Source organism: Vidua macroura, chromosome 1 (assembly GCF_024509145.1).
Source record: "Vidua macroura isolate BioBank_ID:100142 chromosome 1, ASM2450914v1, whole genome shotgun sequence".
NCBI lineage: Eukaryota > Metazoa > Chordata > Aves > Passeriformes > Viduidae > Vidua > Vidua macroura.
The window spans coordinates 93,849,206-93,871,853 of record NC_071571.1 but is presented as its reverse complement, the minus strand read 5'-3'; positions in this window follow the sequence as shown (position 1 = coordinate 93,871,853).

The window sequence follows — 22,648 nt, the reverse complement described above, 5'->3', positions numbered from 1 at the left end:
TGGAATTTTCCAGTAAATATTTAAGTAATCTGGAGCTATTTCCAAAGTACAGGGGCCTGTCAAGCCTCTCAAGCAATGACTAAGCCTTTGGGCAAAGTTTAGAATTTGGAGAAGTGAAAGCATATTTTAACTGTGTGTATACCTCTCCTTTTCAGAAGGCATGTTGCAATCAAGGCTGTAAAAATCACATCCATTCCTTCCTTTCTTGCTAGTGCTGATTTGGACAAGAAGACAGCCATGGTTATGAAAGCAAATTACAGTCTGATGTGATGCAAGCTGCAGTTCAGAGTCCAGAACAAAAGGCGTTGCCCAGTAGATTGACCATATTTCTCCTACAGAATGTTGTTTCACTGTTTGTCTACTTCAGAAAAAGTCCCAGGCACATGCAACTAGGCAACGTTTACTGGAGCTGCTGTATTTATGCTACATAGCTACAGGACACCAGCCACTGGCTGCCAAATGTATGTACTGAACTCAACACCTGCTCATAGCTCCTATAACACACAGGTTGGGGAGTAAGATTTAATATAGTTAATCAATAAAATAATTATGCAATATAATTTTCTATCACACCCATTTTACCTTATCGTCTGTCTTTAGGAGATGGGCAAATCTTCATAACCTAATCCATTAATTTAACTACTTAGAAACTCATCTTCCCTTTCCAGACTTTCAGTAGCTATTGAAATATGGTTGAAAACTCCTTAATCAAGCCAAATAATTTCCATAAGAGTATACCTAGCAGCAGATGTGCATGCTACTAGCATGTGTTACTAGCATGTGTTACCAGCACTTTGCCTGTGTTACTCAAGTACCTGGCAGTTCAACCAGCCTTTAGAAAGAGGAGAGCATTATTTTCAGCACCTCGCTACAACTTTTTTGATAGCTTTTAAGATGATAGCTGCAGCGACATGGCAGAAGCTGCCAAGATCACTGCCTAACTTTAATGGTTAAATGTGGGAACCCAGTTTTCCTGCAAAAGCCCAGAGTGCATAGGAACAATGTTAAAAGATTAGAGGCTAGATTTCATGGATACTGAACACTGATCAGATTTTTTTAAATCTCAGTAAATTCACATTTTGTTGCAGCCTTTGTTTGCAATTAGTCAACTTAGTTAAGTTTGAAAGGATGTCTGGGAAGGTCCTACTAGGCCCCATTCAAATATTTTAGTTCAGAGAGTTCTCTGAACTAGGGATGTAAATTCATCCTTTCTACTTTTTTTTCAAGTAAAACTCAGTCCACCATCACTTCTGATTTAGATAGACTTTCCTCTTCTGATTTTACTCTTCACAGCAGCAGGAAGGATTTTAAAGCTGAGCTGTTTATAGCCTTAACCCATTGAATTACTTTCTGGTGAAGTGGTTGAAAAAGTCTTCCACTGGAAGAAGAAGTGACAGTGTGTAAGTATTCCAAATCATAATGAATTCACCAATAAGTTTCTGGGTTTAAAAATGCTTTCCTTTACTTGTGTAGCACAAATGAAGTCAGTGGGGTTTCAAATTAAATAAAACTTGGCACTTCTTCTCAAAAAGCCATATTTTGTTTTGCTAGATCTGCATAACTCAAAATTGCTTAAGTGAAAGTTTCTTGCACATAAGAGAGATGAATTTAGCACAAGAAAGAAATTCAATCTTAATTTAAATCTCTAAGGCAAACAGGTGTTAGTCTGTGCAGAATTTGGCCCTCTGGGCCCTTTTATTCTACCTCTACATTTATGTTGTCTCTAAAACAATTGCGTAATTTCACCATGCACTCAAAGATAAAATGCAACCTGTCACTCTGAGACCAAGGCATGGATCTCCCAGCTCTGAACAATGTCAGTCCCGACAAATGAAAGAAACTGAGAATAAATGCAATGTCAAAATAGCACTCAAGAAAGCCGTCTTCTTTTATTCTGATATTTCAATTTTGCCTAAGACATGAGGAAAAGCATGGAAGTGTTGCAGATTTTTTTTACTTACTGCTGAAATATGTCTAGAAAAATAAGCAATAAGGATTAGTCACCCTGTTATCATGCCTTTTGTTATTTTATGATCTTGGAGTTCTCAAGCAAGAGAATATTTACAATGTTTGTAATTACATCATCTTCTCTGAAATTTTTTATTTGCATTTACCTTAAAATAATGAGTTAAGAGTCATTCCAAGCTAGGTAAGTACTGACAATACATTTATTACTCAAGTATATAGAATATAAGTTAAGTTGTAGTACACAGGCACCCCAATTGAACAGTGGTTCTGCTCAAGTATTTAAAGCACTTTGGGCTGTTTTGACATTCCTGGCTTTCTTTTGAAGGAAACAAGCAGAAATCTTAGTTCTGGACCACACGAGTCTGGAGATGTCTAAGTGTCTTCTGGAGGACAGCAGTAACCAAGGAGGCTCTCTGGCTGTCTCTGTGAAAAGATTGTGAGGAGCAGATGCTCAAACTCAAGGCTCCCCAGGGAGTTTGTCACAGCTACCAATTATTGCATTCAAAGAAGTGGGCTAAAAATAAATCTTATTTCTTTCCTGTCCTCTGGTCGAACATGAAAGCAAAATAGTCTATATGAGTAGCCAAAAACCCTCAAAACCACAAAAACCATTTACCTCCTTTTCACTGCTGCATCATTGAAGCATCATGTAGGAAGAGAGGGTATTCCTTGGCAGATATTTCATTTTCTTTGTGAGTTCAAGGGAATACACTCCTAGCATGTTCTTGAAATGCAGGGAAATGGGCTGGGATCTGGTGGGATATGGCATGCAAAAGAATTGACTCTGTTTCTGCCAGTGGCCAGCAGGAGACAATATTGCAGTGTTAATAAACCATGATTAATTCCAACTCCTGAAAAACAGCTAGCCATGCTGACTACCTAGCAATTCTTTAATGGTCAGTAAAAAGTATGAGCAATATTTTTAAGTCTTTAGAAAGGACTGAAACATAAACAGCATTTCCGAGGAGCTGTACTAATTTACCTCTCCTAGCACAGATCTAAGAAAATTATATCAGTTTTTGGATGCCTTTCAGGAATTTGTAAGAATTATTTTGCAAAGCTGGCTTCTCTGGATGCTTGTGTACTCCTGATGACACAAGGCTGCATCATCCTAAAGGAAAGATTTTGAAGATATTTTCAGACTAATTTTTTGAAAGAGACCAGTTTACAAACTGCTTCATAGGGAGTTTTATCAGTCTGAACACAGAAAGAATTCTGATAGCCTGTTAATGTGCAGGGATGTGACAGATACACCCACACATAGTCTGTGTACGGAGAAAAAGAGGGACAAACACATAGGTGCTCTCTTCTGGTGGTGGCTCTCTCACCACCTGAATGGTCCAATGGTATTGCCAGTCATTGATCAGGTAAACGGGTATACCAAAGACAAAATATTAATTCCCTGGTCTTCTAAGAGCTTTCAGAAGAAGGATTTAACTGGCCTCCATTTTTGGACTTCATAATACACAGTCTTTCGTGCAACGAGAATTGGATTTGATCCAGTGTCTTCATAACTTTTATGAGTCCAGGATTTTTCCATTTATTATCCGCACACAAGACAGGCCATGAAGAGAAACTAACACACCATCTTGTTCTCAGTTGCCCCCCTCTGCCATCCCCCTCTATCTGGTGTTACAATGCTGAGACATTCTAGCAGTGGGAGTGGGAAGCCATGAGCAGACCTATCAGCAATCCAAGTAAGAAAAGCAGAGGAACAGAGTGAACAGCTAGACTTCAGGAAAAATGTCATTTGACCCTGCATGTTACTCAATTTGCCTTCCTGATTGTTTCCTTTACTCTTTTACAAACTGGTATTTGTTATTCAGTTGATTCATGCATGTCAAGGGAAAAATAGCACACTGAACAACAGATGGGTCAATTTCATTTTCTCTGGGTTTTTCTGGTTGGTGGGATGGGGACAGAGGTTCAAGCTCGTATTTCTTTAGTACTTCCTCAAATATAAGCCCAGTCCACAAAGTGGCAAATTAAGACTTATCAGAAGAGTTGTAACTAAATGAAGAAAAGCTGCAAGGAGGACAAAGTAGCCTACACATTCTTTTCTTCCTTTTTTCCTCCAGTGAATGCAGAACACTGCCACATTCCTACTCATCCCTCTCTGAAGTCCAGGTCAGAATACCAGATAAACTCAAAATACCATGTTTCAGAGTTTGATAGAGAACAGCCATTAAATCAAAAATATGCTTAGACAGTAAGACCTGTCAGGGGAAATGCTATCATGCACCCTTCAGGAAGATTCATCTTTCCTGTGATTGAGCATGTCTTTAATAAGAGTCTGGCTGCAGAAGAGGGACACTGGTGCAGCTATTCTTAGAGATCAGCCAACAGGACCAACAGGCTTGTATGTCATTCTTTATGGCTCAGGAGGGGTTTGGATGCTGAGCTTATCAGTTCTGACAGAGACTCTATGATCTGTGTCAATGTGAGGAGCATTCCGCCTGTATCTGAAGGCAAAGAAAAGGGGAAATGCGATGATGGTTAACTGCTCTTCACAGCTGAGCTGAAGGCACAGACACCAAGCTTTACCTTCAACAACAAGAGCCCAACTGTCGTAGGAAGGAGCAGGGCTGCTGTCTACAGAAAGCTGTGTAAATTCCAAGACATGTTGGTTTCTTGGCTATGGAACTTGGTTTTTTATGAAAAAGCAGGCAACAAACAACTCTGGGACTGGGTTTAAAACACACAGTTGTTATTATGGCTATGCCAAGATTAACCTTGAGAGTCCTTGCACTAAAACATGGCAACTCCCAGCAGAAGCAGTTACAGAGCTTTTCACTAGTGAGCACTCAGTATTTCTGGATGACTGCTTGCTATATTATAAAAATGTCAGCATAGTGGATATTTATTTGCAGAGCAAAACACTGTGATAAAGAGTCACTCTTTACATCCAGGTGACTGTAGTTACATTGCAACTACTTAGGTTTTTGCTTGAAAAGCATTAATAAGTTCATTCTCTTTGTCCTGAATCATCAGTGACAAGCAATTTTGGAAAAGGATTCATACTTAGGGGACAAAAAAAGACAGATCCTGATTGCCAGCATGATCCACGTATCTTGCAAACTCTACAGTGGAAACAAATTTCAGTCTTCAGTGGCTGCACTTTCCAAATCAATAGGTCTGCCTACCTCTAAGACAGAAAGGGAGGAGATTTATCTATACTAAACTGTGAAATGTTGCACTGAACAGTAGGACATCCTCCATTAAAAGCAAATTGGACAATATTTGCATGGGCTACCATGAGTAAGGGTATGCAGAAATTGCTAATATTTGCCCATGCATCTGTGCTAACTGCTCTGAGGACCAGTATTGTCTTCTGTATTATGTCTCCACCATGCCTCAGGCTTTATTGATCTTTTTCTTTTGCAAGCTGACTGGCTTATTCTTAATGGTATCTTCCTCTTTTGCCTTGTGCCTCATTGTCCAAGTTGCATTATGCACAATCCTTTCTTGGTGCCTTATGAGTGATACTTCACTTTCTCACTTTGTGCTGAATGATACTCCACTGAACCAAACATAGCCTCTCTTAACTCTGCTGTGCCAGAGTCCTCATGATCAGGATACGTCATGCTCCACAGCTGAGGCCCTTTACTTGGGTGGATTATCTGGACTCAACAGAGAGGATTTTGCCCTCTGTTCATTCAGACTCAAATGCCTGAGGATATAACCAGCTCATTGGTTAAACAACTTCCTACATCACAGCAGTACGTGCCGCAAACCACTTCAAGGGATGAGAGGAGTAATTATTCAAATAATCTTGCAGAGTGATGGAAACATCACAGGATTTATTATGTATGCTATCAAGTGTTTTCCAGTTTGCTGCACAGTTCAGTTTTGTAATACTTCATAGTTCTTTTGTAAGTGTAGTAAGAGACTTAATCTGACTAAAAACCAACCAGCTTAAGATGGTCTGGAGCCTATAAAATACTCTCAGTAGTTGTTACTATTGGGTCAACACTTGGAGATCTAACCTTATGTCACCAAAACAAGGAAGCTTCCAGGGAGTCAGGTCTGTTTTACAGCTGCAGGTTTAAGAGAGAACATTTAAGAGACCGTTTCTTCCCTGGCTGTATCGATAATTCCACAAGATACAGGAAGACCCTCAAGATGTTATCACAATTGCCCAGTTCAGTAACTGAATTCTACTCATCTGCTTTTAATCCCAAATGTGGCTCTACCCAGCAAAAAAATGTCACCTACCATTTTATTTATTATAAATTCTGCAGTCTTAACAGAAAATGAAAGGTTTCATCTCCTATAAGTAAAGCTGCCTCATGTTTTATCTTCAGGTAACATTCTCCTTAAAGATGCAATAAACAGAAAAACAGTATTTACTGACAGAGGTTGAAAATTACTTTACTGGTGTCCACAGACATGTCTTAATCTATCATAGATAAAATCTGTCCCTTTTCCCCCTTGCACTCTCTACAGGTCAGCCATAATAATTTCACTGTTTTTTGAGACCACAATTTGATTTCATCTATCTGATCATCAGTTATTAGCTTCTACATAAACTCTTTTTTGATGCACTGTATCACACCAGAGATGAAACAAAGGTCACAGGAGTAGTTCTGTGAAGACAGACGGTAAATCGTGGTACGCAGAAAGTGGTGCTCATGGTTAGAAGACAGCTGTACAAGTGATTTTCATGGTCTGGGCTAAGGAGATGGGAGAGTCATAGCTACAAATCTTTTTCTAGGAGACACACCGTTCACTAGCATATGCAGAAAGACAGGGTGTCTTTAAGTGAATTTTTTTTTAACTCCCTTGAGATTTTTAGTTCTAGAACCACAGAAAAACCACAGAAAGAATTAAGGCATTAGAAACTAAGGAAAGAGCAAGCAAGAGCAACAAAAGGAGCATATGGGACTGATCTCTAGGCTAATCATGGTCAGAAGAATAAGTTGCCTACAGAAGACAAAGAAGAGAAGGGACAGACAAGGAGAGGATGGGAAGGTGAGAAAGAGACACTATAGTTTGAGGAGAAGCTCTGAGATGCAAAAAAATAGTATTCTGGATGGTCTATAGGATTCATTAAGATGTTATAATCTGACAAGGAAACAGATATATATGCAGGACATTATGTTTTTCTAGTTCTATAAATCTTCCATGCTTTTCACACTGAAAAAATAATTGGATTCAGAACCCTCACAGTTCTTATCACTTGTCTGCTTCTTCCATAATACATCTGAAAATACAAATGTAATCTTCAAACAGCCAGGTGGGTTAGACAGATGAGAAAAAGTGAGAAATGAGAAAAATGAGAATTTTGTCTTGAAATTCTAAGAAACCTTGTCCATGGAAAAGCGATAGCCAGAGAGGAATTGTATCACAATTGTCAAGGTAAGAGATTTCATGGTTGCCTTTTCCAAACACAAGGATTCAAGCAAACATGTCCAGTACAATGGCACTCAACCACAAATACTTGTCACAGTCATCTGGAGGGGTCTCTCCCAGGACTGTATGACACAATCATCTGCATTAGGAATGGGAAGAGGAAGATGATCCTTCCTCTCTGCTCAGCACTGATGAGGCTATGTCTGGACAACTGCATCCAGCTCTGGACTTCCCAGTACAGAAAAATACAGACTTACAATAGCAAGTCCAGAAAAAAGTAGAAAAGGTGTTATGGGACTGAAGAAAAGCTGAGACAGCTGGGACTATTAAGCCCAAAGAGTAGGCTCAGGGGGGATCTTATCAAAGATGTAAATATCTGATCAGAAGAACGATGAGGGAGCCAGATAGATGTCACTATAGCCCAGGGATGGGACAAGAGCAATGGACACAATGAAATACATAATTTCTATCTGAGCACCAGGAAAACCTTGTGACCTGGTGGTTTGTACCTATCATTTGCTATAGATGAGGTATGAAAGTTAATTCCCAGCCAGGTGAAGACTTTGTCAGACAATGGCACATGCCCAGAGTATCCTTGTAGCACTGACTGCCTCTAAACACTCAGGTTTGCAAATCTGGCTTGACCAGCAGGGAAGAGCAAAGCACCTAGCTCTCACCAGCTGCATGTGCCTGTGGAGGAAGAATAGAAGAGAATGTCTTGGAATGCTTGCTCTCAGTTTTTCTGCCTTTTAGTGCCTGGGACTTGATCTAAGAAATTTACTGCCCAGTGATAACTATTGTCCAGAAGTTAAACCCACCAAAATTACTAAACCCTCTACAAGGAGTTACAATTTTATTTATTCCTTATCATGAATACCTAGCTTTACTACACAAGATAATAAATTCCACAAGATGAGCACAATGTTGAGTTATAGTTGTTCCACACAAGCGTATTTTGAGACAAACACATTAAAAATTTGATTCAGAGCCTTCAATATTGAAGGCATTAAATGAGTGGGACAGCAGTGCCGTTTGTTGCTGTTAATTATGAATTAATTATGAATAAAAAATTAGAACTGAACCCAGCATTCTTTGTATCGGTTTTGTACTGAGCAGTATGACTAATCTAAGGCCATTGGGGTGGCTGTGCTGTCTTGCAAACACTTTTTGATATCGTGATTGTGGAACCACGTGCTCCCCTCAACTGCTGTACATATGCTGGTCCCACTGGATGGATGAGGATGGAGATTCTGTCTATGCCCTGTTCAAGGGAAAGGTACAGAGACCAATGAAGGGATAAGAAAGGGTGATAACACGTCATGCTATAGTCCTCATCACCGGGAGAAAGAAAGAGAACATGCTGGCTACTTTTCTCAAAAAGAAATTATTGTGGCAATGACTTCCTTCACACCTGTGCATGGATTTCCCAGACTAGAGTTACTCCTCCTCTGGACTAGTCCAAATCTATAAGTATTAAAAAGAGTATTAATGACAGTGACCTGCTGCTAAAACACTAATGCAGTTTATAGGACCGATCAGCATCATTCATCTCGGCAGGATGAAAATAGGGGCAGAGGAACTTGCCTAAGGTCTTCCAATATGCCAAGTGGTGGAGATAGAAATAGAAGCTCTTCTCTCTGAATCCCAGTTTCATGTTCTCTCTACTGCACCTCAAAAAGGATCCCTCCACATTTAGGAGAGATATGCAAGAAGTAAACTCAAAAAATTGAAAATAGCTATTTAAAAAAAAATTGTGGCAGCAGGAGAGGAAACACTTCTCTAAAGTTGATAACCAAACTGTCATTTCAGGTAAGGGAGACAGTAGATGGCAGTGTCCCCCAATACTTCCTAAGGAGACACTGTTCTCATACTCAATATCCCTGCTACAGAGCACAGACCCCAGTCAGTGACAGATGCCAGACAGGACAGACTTCACTCCCCACTGCAAGTTAAAACCAGGCAGTGTCTGGAAGAGTAGCGCTATGCAGGCTCTCAGCTCATTTCTCCTTAGGAAAGCCTTGTAGCTCACTTTCCCTGTCCTGCAAGTCAAGCTACTATAAGTGACATCTGACAGATGACAGTAGAAGACAATGACCACTCCTGGACTGAAGGAAACAGTGGTCAGTCAGCTCATCAAATATGTTCTATAATAATAAATCATGACAGCTTTCCATTTCTTAAAGTCCTGACATCTGGCCTTCAGACACAAGGTATTAGAAAGCCAGGAGAAAGGTCCTAGGGCAGAACAGAGATCTGGCTACAAATTGTGTGTTTCCACTGGCTTCCTGTGTCACAAGACAGTATGTCCCTCTGCATTCTTGTTCCTGTAGAAATGCAAAAATGTCTGCTTTGGGATATATACTAAACATTAAAACAATTCTGCTCTCTCAATCAACAAAAGAATCCAGAATAATTCCAATGACTCAAAGAATCAGACTTCTGTGACAGATATATAAATATCTGCTGAAGTCTTCTCACAGGAAATTGCCAAGATTATTCCATTAATGTTTGCAAGACAAGCACCATACAGAAGCCCTAAGAGAAACCTAGAAAAGAGATAAAGAAAAAAAATTTGGAAAGAAGCAGCGTTCTGTAATGGCTTTCCTAAAAACAGATCAAAACTGTGAACTGTTGTAGGGCAGGGACCTTTCAGATTTCTCTGAAAGAAGATGAGCACAACAAGTGGCAAGGTCAAGAATTAATACATCTATTACTCCCAGTGTTGGATATTCTGTTCCCTTGTAAAAATCAACATAACTCTGTCAACCACAATACTGGTATGCCCAAGCTCATCATCTGACCTCACTTTGAGCTTTGGTATTATCTTGGACTCTCAAGACTTTTATTAGAGGACTTTGCAGCAAAACAACTGGTGCAGAGCACAGTGATGTGAACTTTTAACACCAACCATCAGACTACAGCAGGACATAGACCAGGCCAGTTGTAAAACTGGCCCCAGGTTCAGGGTTAAAGAATAATGCTAAAATAAGCCAACATGACAGGGTACGCCACCAGCATTTAAAATTAGCCTTAGTGAGTCATTCAGACATGTGCTAGAAGAGCAGATCCCAAAGCATCCACATTCTCAGCCTTCTTCCTCTACAGCTCCAGAGTGACACTAAACTTTAACTACAGCATCACAGTGAACTGGTTTAGAAATATAAAAAGAGATACAAAACAATAGTTTTAAATACAAGATATTCTGATGCATCCCATGGTAGTGAAGGTCATAGAGGGATGAGGTGGGGGGACAAGAACAGATATATAAATCAATTTTGATCACTGGCCAATTGCAAAGCTCTTTCTATTTCCAACATGTTGAGGGGAAATTTCCCTGCAGTTACAACAGCACAAAATAAGGAATTTAAAGACTTCCACAGACAGGATGGGAGCAGACTCTCCTGCAGAAACTGCCAAACTGCTAGACTTGTAGCTATGGTCAGTGGGAGGACCTCCTCACACAGTGCATCTTGCTGCTTAGTTTTCAATGGTCCACTCAGTGGTGCTGTCATTGCTGTGGGGATGGGAGAGAAAAAAGAAAATAAGAGCCCGGCAAGTGCACCTGAAACTCCCTCACATGCTGATTTTAGAGTTCTTACATGGTCTGAACTGATTCTTCAGATCTTTCAAAGAGTGAGGAAGATAGATTTCCCTTTGTGCTTACAAAGATTGGTTTCTATGATCTTCTCCAGATGAATTCATTTGGTCATATATGGGCATCTCACATTTTGTGCAGTTAAAAATTTGCCTGGTTTGTGTGTCCAGAGCTAGAAGTTTCAAGGACTGAGAAACCACTCAGAAATAATCAGTGAAGGGCATAGATGAAGAGGTTGTTCAGCTGTTTAGAAAGACAACAACCAATATTTGTGTGTGGATCCCTAATTTTATGAGTCTCCATGGTACACAGGTATCTTTTAAAAAGGCACTTTGCCAGAAGCTGAACAACGCATGAATGGCAAAAGAAAGCTGTGCCATCAGAGAAACTTTGAAAAAGGGCATTACATTACCTTTGTTTAATGCTTTTAGACCTTTAAGAGCATAATTTTATAGCTATCCTACCTCCCAAGGTATACTTCTGTCTTACAATCACAGTACTATATACGAAGTCAAGAAAGCCTTTACACGTGTTATTTAGTGAAAAGCTGCCTGGGCTGCTCCTGCTTCTCTGCATCAGCCAGGCACAGTGCAGCACACCACTCCTCCTGGGCCCTGATACATCCATCCTGAAATGTCCTGAACATACATTCTGTTGCTGTGATTTTAGCACCAACTTGATGAAAGAACAAGCTTTTCTCAAGGGCATCATCAGCAGTACCTCAGGAATGTGCCAGGAGGTGTTCAGCATCACAGACCTTGCATAACTCCACAAGATGAATTGCCAAGTAATGGCTTGGGCTGGGGTTCAAAAGTTGTTTCTGTTGGCACTTTCAGTTGTGCCACTGGTGACACTAAAGACAGGGAAAGGATCCAAATTTAAATATCTGACAGGTGTTGGCCAGGAATTTGAATAACAGAATTTACACACTTCTCAGACTCCTCAGTTTTCTTTAAGAAAAGCAAGTCTCAGGTTCATCACGGTGTCACAGAAGCCAGTGACTTTGAAGATTATGAAATTGATGGGCAGTCTCTCTGAACACAGGGTGAAGCTTCAAAACAAACCACTGCTATAAATCCTTGCCTTCTAGACGTGCCTGTGTTTTCCTTTTCACCCTGAGCCATCAGGAGAACACCTTGTCACTGTCCACTCCTCTAACCAGTGTGTCCCCCCAAGTGCCCTTCAGCCAGTGTCGAGCCCCGGCAGAGTAAGAGCAGCGCACGCAATGTGACCGCACAGGGCTTGGCTGTGCCCTCCAGCTCTGTGTTTGCACCCAGCATACCTTGCCATCACACTCCGTGTCACATTCTTTCCCAGTGCGTGTGCAGGCATGCTTGTGTTTCATGTCACATATAATAAAGATTAATTTTAAGAGGAATTGTCCTATTCCTTAACAGCTGCGACATGCATGCAGCTCTAGAACCTCTTGCTGCCTGCTTTCACGGAAGCCTGAATTGAACAGGGCTATGCCAATAATTGATATTTTTTTTAGTTCAGCAATCTAAGCAAATGAAAAATAAAGATTAGGTTATACTCTTATTAACCAGGATATAATTCTTCTGCTTCAATTCCCCTGCTTTCTTCAGCAAAAGTATCATAGAGTCACAGAATGAAATTACTTGGAAGAGACCACAAGGATCATCTAGTCCAGCTATTAAGTATCTATCATATAAGTAGCTATCATACTTCTTTCCTCCATAGGATAATGCCCTAAAATAACTGACCTTTACAGATTTCATATTTTTCAGCTATCTTTTAAAGAGACAATGCATTCTTTGTTTTACAATATGATGTGCCAGAAGATCCTGAAAAATGTAAATTACAATTTCAAACTACATTCCTAAAAATACATTAATAGAAAAATTAATTCATTTATTAGGTTATCTACAACTATGGCATCTTTTATTTCATCATTTGGTTCAAACAGCAACCAACATTTGCTTTAGTGGTCTTTTAAGGATCTAGTGCAAACACATGTTGAGAAAAATAGTTTGGAGGTTTTCCCATCCTTTTTATCTATTCTCCAAACAAAATTTCAGGATTTACATTAATTGTTTTGCTTTACACTTTCATCCTAATTAGCAAAATAAGCTATTTTAATAAGGAAACAGAAATTAATATTTGCAGTGCATACTGTTCCAAAGGCTCCCAAAAAATCAGTTTCATTTTCTATATGTTATGGTGAAGTTACTGGCAGAAGCTGCCATCCTAGCTAAGGGGTCCACAACCCTCACTGGCAGGAGACAGAGTAGGACTGGAGAATGAGAACAGCATGAGAGGACAGTTAGAAGATTTTCTGCCAGCTCCTGTTATGAGTGCATTCCACTAGGAGTAAAATGCACGTGAAAATATTAATTATATATACACATTATAATGCATATATACTACAGTAGCAGTTTTCATTCAACAACAGTTGTGGCATTGTGCATGGACTTAAGAAACCTCACAGTCATCCCTAGCTGACCCCTGACTATCAGCAGTAGCCTGTGACTACTTCTTGCAAAAGCACGTACCCCACTTCATGAGTCACAGCTGTACAAAACCCTGACAGGAGTAATCTCCTGCAAGGTCTTCCATCTAGAAATCTCAATAAATGTGAATCTCAAAGTGTTCTATTCCAGGGGACCTATAAATACTATAATAAGATAAAGTTACAGACAGAATCCTCATGGTATAAAATACCCACCTCTCCCACATCTTTATGATTACCAGCTTCTTTAAATCCTAGCAATATCCAGGCTCTGGTGTTTCAGAACAAGAATTTTAACTTGATGGCTTGCCTATTTATCTATAGTAAATTAAATCAAAGCTAAAGCTCAAAAAGAAATCTAAACTTTTTGAAGAAGCTAATATTTTCAGGTTTTTTTCCTTTTTGTTTGGTAATAACTATATTCTGTTGAAAAACCAATGCATTTCCCAATATAGCTGCAAGGAATTTCACAATAGCATTCATTCATTTAAAAAACAGGAGAGAGTCAAAGCTGTTCTGTCTTACATCACTTTCAATGAATGCTTTAGAGCGAAATGGCAATCATGAGACCTCCAGCCTACACAAGGAGGAAGTGGTTTTGCAGGCTTGCCAGATTAAAGAGTGACATCACATTATCTTCGTCAATGCTGATTCCAGCTCTTCGATAATCAGACAAACATGGAAAGTGCTGTTCTCCTATCACATGGTCAGACATCACTTTCCATTCATTAGTGGAGCTAGCAGTGCCTGCCTCAGCAGAAGCCCTGCCTCCTCTACTGTAGGAAACTTGCAAAAGCTAAGAAAATGTGACAGAAAGAGCAGCCATCTCTACTCTTTGACTGATCCATTCAAAACGCACATTCCAAATCCACTTGCCCTTTGTTTATATCACAAATCAGGGAAAATTGAAACCCTGTCCTTGTCCAGAAAAGACTGTCACGTGCCATCACTTTCAAACAAGTGTTGCAATTTTTGTGTATAAGGGTGAAACCCTCTGAGAGATCCAGGTTTTCAAGTTGCTTATGAAACATGGACTCGTAAACAAGGACTTAAACCATGACAGAAAACAGATTATTGTGTGTAGTACCCCTTTCTGAAAATGTTCTAACACGAACTGCAGATCATGGGCATGATCCCACTGACTAAGAATTCAAGAAGGGCACCACAAAATTTTTGGTGACTATTATGTGTTTCCACAGAGTGCCAGTAACTCCCAGACTTGTACTTTGCTATAAGAGTTATGCACTGAAACTTCATTGAAATAAAAGATAGCCTGAGCTCACAGCAAATACTCCAGAGGGTTTTCTGAGGTTATAGATTACACAATATGTGGTTTCTGTTAACAGAAATTTGGGCTTAACCTGCAGCCTTCTTGAAGTGAAGAGGCAAGAATATCTTTCTATAGCACCTATATATAGGCCCAGCATATTACACAGCACAGCTGATGCGTGCTCCTGATCTGCCTGGAGAGGAAATTATCTGTCACATATGGTCTCAAAATTGGACAGTTCATTGCTGTCCTTTAGCTGACACTTAATGCTTCTTCTCTACATAGAGCACCAAGTAGAGATGGAGTTATTCAACTTTTCAACAGAACTCCAACAAACATGCAAGATCTTTTAAAGAAGAACAGATGTGGTCTGTGTCCCAGGGATACTGTGTGGTCCAAGGCATCCCCATAGCAGAGCTCTTACACCTCTCATGTAAGTCATTATCCCACAACAGAGCCGTGCAGAGCACCTCTCATGTAATCATTATCCCACAACAGAGCCGTGCAGAGCACCAGCAGCACAGACTCTAGCACAAGGCTTCCCTCAGAAGCCCAAGGGAGTCATTCAAAGCACAGTACCAGACAGCAGCCAAGGTGAAGATAAGGCAACAAGCTTCTCTCTTCAGGTCCCTTGTGGGCATATTCTTTCTTCATTTCTACTCCTTGTTCTCAAAGGCTGGAAAAGTAATTCCTCCTCATCTGGACTGGGAGAAGAGAACAGGCATGGAGATAGTAAAGGCAAAATCTTCAGCTGAGACTGGGTCTCGTGAGAGAATTAGGCTATGATGCCTTTCCATCAACCCAGAGTCACATTTTCTGTGTCACATTTTGGAATCCAATTAGGCAAGAGATGCAGATGAAGCTTTTCTCATGGCTGAGGCTTTTAAAAGGTTCTTCTTTTTGACATTCTGGTGTCCAGAAGGAGACCAGGTGACCAAAGTCAACGTCTCAATAAAAGCACATATAACCTTGTTCTGTTGCATGTAGCCTCATTATTTCTGTAGGGAACACCTCTTTAGGACCTCAAACCTTTGCTTGTCTAAGAAGCTATTGAAGGAGGAAAAGGAATGGAGGAAGGGGGAAAGTACACTGTAGGACAGGTCCCAGGCCTGAAATATTTCCACTTCATATCAAAATTTTCCTTGATTGCTAGATGACTTGTAAAACAAACAAAACAAAACAAACAAAAATCCAAATCAAAAAAGCTAAACAAACAGAAACAAACAAACAAACAAAACACCTAAACTGTTCAGTATTACTTTTTTAATGGTAGGATTAAAAACACAGCTCATCTAAACTCAGTTTACCCTCACTGTTAATCTCTGGGAACTCTGGGTAAACTTAGAGGTGAAAAGACACCAAATCTTATCAGACTAGAAGCAAGTTGTTCCCTGAAGTAAACGAAGTTCCCTTTTTCATTTGCACAGCTAAGTCATAAGTGGTTGAGGAGGAAATCTCCCGAGCCTGTCAGACAGAAAAGTGGTATCATACAACAACACCCACAAGGTTAAATAAGCACCATTCTGATAAACGCCGGTCAAACAAAGGAAAGAATTACTGCTCCCTTTTTGAACTGGAAGTTCCAATCCCCAGATACTACGCCCCCAAATAAAAAAAAATTATAAAAATACACAAGTGTACATTGGAAAAAAATCAGCCAAGGAGGTCTGTCATTGTTACTATTATATACACACTCATATAGTTCATCTGAAGCACTGAAGCACTCTACAAATGAGTGCATCTCCCCAGGAGTTTTCATTGTAAGAATGAGATTTCTCAGCTTTCAGGAGGCAGTAAACAGTAAATCATTTAGATCAGGAAACCTGGATAGCAAACAGCAAGTGCACCTTGTAGCAGAAATTCACTTCCTCAAAGTAGCGGCATTTGCGCTGAATCTATAAAAATCCATTTTAGCCACTTCTCTTAATCTAGAATCTTGGGTTGATGGCAGATGAAAATGCTCTGACCACAGACATTTCCTAACTGAAAAGGAATCGGGAAGTGATGCCAGCTTCTTCTGTCATTCAAAGGTTTTGGTTAATAAACGTCACATCAGATCCATTTGAAAAAATTTCGCTTATAATCACGGGATGTTTACTTATTGTGTAAGTAAATTCCGAGACTCTACTCGGAATCTAAAAGTCTAACAGGAGAAGTAGGCCATTGTGCTACACACTATACATACTAGTGTTATAAAAGGATTCTTTTCTGAAAACCCGAGGTTCAGTCAGACATTCAGGTCAGGTATTGGTGGGGGAAAGACTGGACTGTGGACCTTAAGAGAGGTGATAAGGATATGCATTTACACTCTTTAGTTTTGCACAGCCTAGGTCTGAGTGCATCTCCTCATGTAGAAAAACCATCAATAATGTGTACCCTGTGCTGGCACATTATGGGCAGCTCAGATGCCAGGTATGGACTCTTTTTTTGTTAAAAACATAGCAAAGTAAAATAAAAATATCACAGGGGAAAAGTCAGTCTTATTTTCTTGAGGCTATGTGAGTAACAATAGGTGCCTTTTGGAATAGTAATAGTACACAATGGCTATAGTACACAATGTCAAAGGATTTCTTGTGGGTGTTTTTTCTTTCTCCATACTGAAATCCTTCTCCCCAACCCTGCTAATGCCAGTGTCTGTCAGACTCTACAGCTAGCACACCAAATAGAAGCCACCCAAACCCGGTCTGAGGCAAAGGCAGAGTTGTCTGTGAAGGCAGCCAAGCACTCAACCATAAAAAAGGTCACTTTTCCAGAGAGAAATGAAAGCTTTTATTGGATCTTTCATCTGTTACGTGTGGTCAACAAATAGAAAATTCTCTTAAGAAACTCCCTCATAAAATTCTCGTAGCTCACTGTTCTGCCACAAAAAGACAGACACCTCAAAATTTTGTGTGGCAGAACACATATTACTGCTCTGACAACAGAAGTGATAAAGAGAGAATCTGCAACCATAAGTATCCATGAGGATCACATAGCTGCAAGAAAAGAAAACATAACTAAGAACAGTAAACAGAGCTTAACAAGAGCTCTCTGTTTTTAATCACAAAAGTAGTTAGGAAGTGAACCAGATTTAATCCCCTCCCTTCTTCTGTAAAAGGGTAGCAACTTCACTTGCTCTAAATGTTGGATCTACTCACAGAGATAGGTAGATCACTACAGCAGGACTTTTCTTCTTCCACATTCCAGAAGAAGAAACTAAGCACACACCAGGTTTATCATTTGCACAGGAGCAAGCAAGTGAATGGAGAATGGTCTGTCCCTTGACACACGGCTCACAGCAACACCAAGACAGCAACCCTACAGCACAGCCACTAAATTAGCAGTTCTCAGTGGCTTTCCTTCAGGCACAGGCATAACTTCATTGCTGGGTTGAAAATATTCCCACTAAAAAAGCACAGGGAAACCTCTGGGTTGTAGGAGCAGAAATATAAAAATAGTTGGACACTGAGCACAACTCATTAAAAAATAAAGATCAAAGCTCCCAGCCAGAGTCAACTGCCTTCCAAAACAATCTTGGCAGCTGCCATGGAAACCACAGTAACCAATGGCCAAAGGCTCATCTCTTCTGCATGACATGGAAGCCCACAAACCAAAGTGAAGGAAAGAGGGTGCAAAAGAAGGGAAGTCCCTCTCTACCAGTGAGATTTGCACACCAGGCTGCCTCCTGCCTCCTGCCTCCTGCTTCCTTACAAACCAGAAAGGCTATTGTGAACTGGGAACTGATTGCTGCTATCAGATCTGCATCAGTTCCTTGGTGTGCGAGGTGATCCTCAAATGAATATTCATTTAGGAACTGCTACCACTTATAACAAGACAAATTCTATCCTTGGTTCTACATATTTGAGAGGGAAATATAGACAGTGTTAAACAGCCTATCCATCCATTAATTACACATGCAATAAATTATGAAACACTGTGGGACTACATATTTGTCCAAACAAGCAGTGATGGGACTAGAGGACACAAAAGTAACATCTGAAAAAGACCATGGGGTGTTTGTCAATCCAGCTTCTCCAACCAGAATGAAATGCCGAAGATGCCCCTACTTGGTGCCCAGAGTTTGCAGGTGGAAAAATTCCTACTTTTCTGGAAGGGACTGCAAAGATAATACAGAACTTGGATGCAAAGCTAACCACCATGTTGCAGAGAGTTGAATGAACTTCATTCCTACCCAGAACTTGGCAGGCTGGAGAAGCAAGAGGAGAGAAATAAAAATGAGAGTTACCAGCTCCTCTGAAACACCAAGCACCTTCAGAGCAATATCACTTCCACTTGTCCTACACAAGCCAGCCTTGTTCTGTGATGCAAGAGGACCCTGCTCTTAGCTGAGGGATGTTCTACCTTGCACAGGGAACAGCCATCAGGAAAAGAGGAAGCACAGACTCTTCACCTCTCTCCTCTGCTCCACAGTCCACAAAAAAGTACCTTCAAAGATTTCTATTTCCTTAAATGTGAGATTCCATCACTGAAGACACCCACTGACAGAGCAAAATAGGACTTGTTATCAGAGAAAGTCACTCATATTTGGATGTGTATGGAAGGGAGAGAGAGGATGATGGAAGAGAAGTGACAGAAATTGGGCAGAGCTCTGTGTTGGAATTACATCCCATTATTTAATGTTCCTAGACTGTTTGTTCGGTTTAGCCTTCTTCTATGGATGATGCTTCTTGAGTCTTCAATGACTGAAGTTATTATATCTCTCCTAATATATATTATATATGCCACATTTGCTCAATCGCTGATCAGCTCCTTTCTTTGCTTGTGTATTTTGGGAGGTCACACAGATACACCAAAATGGGGTCATTATGCCATATGCTTATTTACTATGTGTACGTTAGACCTTTTGTGTGCTATTTTTTGCTTGTTATCCATCATTATATGTATTTATCTTCAAGTAGCATATGGAGTAGTAGGATGGGGTATATATATGGAGTCAACAGATGGTGAGACTGTGTTTGATTAATATGTTCTCATAACTTTTTATTGTCTCTTGTTCTTATATGTTCTACTTTCAAAGTGTCATTACTTTTGTCATCCTTGTTCTCATTTCTTTATTCTTGTATGCTATCAAACAAAGAAAAAAAAATTCAATGTCTGCATTTGAGATTTGTCTTTTTAGTATAAAAGGTGCTACGTTTATTGAGGTGTTTCATAGGTTATTCAGGCCACAGGGCCCATGTGTTCTGATCTCTTTGTATAACACTAGGCACCGAATTTCATCCTGCAACTTCTTGAGCTAAAGGAGTGCTGTTCCCAGCTACTGCATGGACACCATCAATATTTTATTGTCTGTATTTCACATGGCAGTCATTCTGTAAAATGATAAAAAATCCTTTAGAAGATTAAACAATAATTCATGCTATTAATTGTAACTTGAATGCAGACAGAAGGGTGAACATTGAGTTTAAACAAGTTTACCATCCACTGGAGGCACTGCAGAAACCTGGCTGAGATTTCACATGCACACTGGGACACATGGCAGGGAAGCAATGTGCACATGCTCTGGCCTGACGCCACATGTGACACCCCCCCAGACAGTGAACAGCTTCACTCTGTTTCATTTTGACTGTAATTTCTCAAGTAGCACAATGGTTCCTTGTGGCATAGGAAGCAAAGGCAAGTTTTCCCACCCAATGAATAGTTTCCAAGAAGCCTTTCACCTTTCCCTTATCTGAATGGGTGGCCATGTTATCAAAGGCCTCGGGTTAGCTCTATTGCCTTTCCCTCCCAGCATATTATTTTATTACATGGAAACAGTGTATCCAAAATTTGTTAAAATCACTCAATAATTTCTATTGATTTTTATTGCCAGTTTAAAATGTTGCTTGAACCCATGACTGTCTCTTCTCCCCTTAAGCCTCACGCATTCTGGAAACAAGGACAGCTGTTTATCTAACTCTTCAGGAAAGAGCTTTTGCTCTTACAGTAGCATGATCAGTTCAGAAATGTACATAGCAATGAGTGCAAGCAAAAACTTCCATCCTGATCTGTAAGTATAGAAAGCTTCATGTCCTTATTTACCTTTCATTTCATTATTAAATGAAATGTAAACTGTGACTTTGAGAAATTGCTGCGGTACATGAGATTATGGTGAAAAATCTAAGCCTGGGATGATGAGAACAACATACTTCCAGATACTGAATAGGAAAGGAGCTGTAACTGTATGCACCCCTGATTTCCCTGAAATATGATTTCTATAAGGTTTTTATGTTAGAGCTTTCTCTAGATGCACCATGCCTGACACAATATTGTTTAGTAGCAAGCCACCAATTAGTAACAAATGAGTAAACAGCTTGCAGTGATATACAGGTTGAAGTATATTATTAACAGTCTGTTATTCTCTCATTCAGAAAATTACTACCAAAGTCATAGGGGTTTTGCAGATATTAATAGTGTAGATTAGTGTAAAAACAAGATCTATTTTAATATGAGGTTCTGAGTATATTATTCTGAGAAGATTATACTATGCTTATTTATAACAAGACAGATCACACGTAACACCAGTGACCCAAGTTGAACACTAACACAATTTCGAACAGTCCCACAGTACAAACGTTTCAACTACACCCTCTTCAGATGATATAAGGAAGAAACATATGAGTTTCTTAATTGGCTGTTTTACCTGGACAGGGTGAACATGGACAGCAATCTTAGATGACTATCAGTGGTGGTCAATACTGTCAATGACAATCTAAAATTAAACTCTATCAGAGTTTATGGAGGGAAGCAATCACCTGAGACATCAGCAGTTTGTCATAGATCATTGAATGTTGGGGCTTTCATTCAGGAATGGTTTCTAACTGTGTTATGCTCGTATTGATCATGAACTCTTGTTATGTTTGAGTGGTAAAGCAGGATATGTGGAGCAACATCGACCTAGCTAGCTAAATGTGCAGGTGTGACCCTGTGTGTTGCGTGGAGGTTGATACTACACAGCACTGGTCAGCTCAAATAACTCATGAATCAAACTGTCAGGCTTTGAGTGAAAACCAAACACCCACAAACTGAATGAGAGAAAGTGAAAAAGGAGACCACAGATATGTCATCAGATTCGCTTCTCCTCATCTGTAACAGCCTGATGACAAACACTTGCTATTTCTTCATCTATCTAGTAGACAAGGCCCTACTAAGATTAGAGGTGAATTTCACAGCAGATTTATAAATATTGAGAGCAATGTGAAAGAACCATGAAATTTGAGTGTATGAGTGTATGAGTGTATGAGTTACTTGTTAGCTGGTTGATTACTGTTCCTTCCTCATAAGTACCAAGCTTTAAAAAAAAGAACAAACCAGTGAAAATGAAGAAGATTTTAAATCCCTTGTTTGATTCAACTGGTTTAAGAAGAAGAAAACATGCTTTGTGGAAATCCAGGAGATCGGTTGCTGTCTTTGCTGACACCCCAGAAATATTAACATGTTGACTTCAGGGGACATCCTTGTTGAATCAGATAAACTAAAATGAAGTACTAATTTTCAAGAACCCTGAATGCTTTTAATTGCTGAGGTTTTCCCAGCCAGAGTTTTCTGTATGCTCCCAGTCAAGAGGGATTTGGCAATAGATCCAGATATATTGCTAATGTCTTTCAGCTTCTGGAGGCTCGGGTTATATAAGCACAGCATGTTTATATTGAAGAATGGGCAGTAGTCTCAGATGAAGGGGTGATAAGAGAAAGACCATATAAATGGTATAAATGTGTGTTAATGCTGTGCTGAAAATATGCTGTGATGATAACAGATGTTGCAGCTGTTACTTTTCATAAGCACAAAGTACAGGCAACAGCAGGAGTGTGAGCTGGTATGGCAGTATGCTGAATTCAACTTCCTTGGAAATAAATTGCATTTACACCATTGTTTTCAAACTATTCAAGAATGCATGCTTTCATTGCTTATGTGTTCACTACAAATATTTTCCCTGTGAATAATTATGTGGCATCTTTTTGTTAAATAGCATCTGGTTACCTACACAAAAAGACCTGAACACATTTGAATTCCA